This window comes from Echinops telfairi, unplaced genomic scaffold (assembly GCF_000313985.2).
Source record: "Echinops telfairi isolate 266 unplaced genomic scaffold, ASM31398v2 ScPeMD7_70;HRSCAF=299, whole genome shotgun sequence".
NCBI classification, from domain to species: domain Eukaryota; kingdom Metazoa; phylum Chordata; class Mammalia; order Afrosoricida; family Tenrecidae; genus Echinops; species Echinops telfairi.
Window position 1 is genome coordinate 52,311,690 of NW_022103968.1, and position 1,175 is coordinate 52,312,864.

Here is a 1,175-nt window from a genome sequence, read left to right on the forward strand (position 1 = left end):
CTTAAGGCTACAGTTGTTTTCTGGTTGCTTGCAGTGCCTCTTTTCAGTCACACTGATAGGCACATTTCTCTGGTCCACAGCCCATCAGTCACACAGTCTTTGGGCCTTGGACTGGCTCCAACAAGGGTTGCAAAGCTCTTTTCAAAACTGAAGCCTCAAACTTATTGCCATCTAGTTGAGTCCCACTCATAGTAGCAATGCTCCTTCATCCTTGATAAATAGGCCAAGGACATCCCACTCTGAAAAACATCTTTCATTCAGCTTCACTCATTCCATAGGTCTGGAAGTCCACCGCTGTGTCTCGGGTTTTTTGTTGGCTTGCTTTTGATGGTGATGATGGTAGTGATGACGATGATGATGATCCTGGTGGTTAGTGTCAATGATGTGATGATGGTGATGGTGATGGCACTGATGATGCTGTGATGGTGATGATGATAATTTTAGGGAGGGGGATGGTGAGGGTAGTGATGATGGCAATAGTGGGGGTGGTGATCATGATGATGGTGGTGAGAGTAATGATATATACCTCAAAGTCGGAATTGCGTTGGGTGAAGCAGAGCTTTCATAGTACACGTTTTTCCCGCTAAGTGAGCATGGGGCAACTCTGAGTTAGTGCACCCAGTGGTGTCACCAGGGAAGGTCCTCTCTGGTCATAATGTATTTTTTGTGAAAGTAGTTTTGCTCGAACTTCATTTTTTGTGATGTCTGATTTAAGAGAACAGCGTATGGCTGTGAAATGTTTCCTGCTTGGGAAAAATGCTTTAGAAACTGTTGTGTTGTTGAACACAGCTTACAAGAGTGTAAGCTGTTGGAAAAACTCAAGTTTATGAGTGGTTTTCTCATTTTAAAAAGGTGACATGTCGATTGATGACAAACCTCAATCTGGACATCCATCTGGACATCCATCAACTTCCCGAATGGACAAAAAAATGTCAACTTGTAGTGCATTTGAAGTTTGTTCCACCAGGTCAAACTGTTAATCAAGCTTTCTATTTAGAGCTTCTGAAAAGATTGCATAACAGTATCCAACAAAAAAAGGCCTGATTTGTGGCAGATGAGGCACTGGTTTTGCCACCCCAACAGTGTGCCTGCTCATGCAGCCATCTCAGTGCTCCAGTTTTATTTGGCAAAATATAGCATTTCTCTCTTGTTCCACACATCTTACTCACCTGACC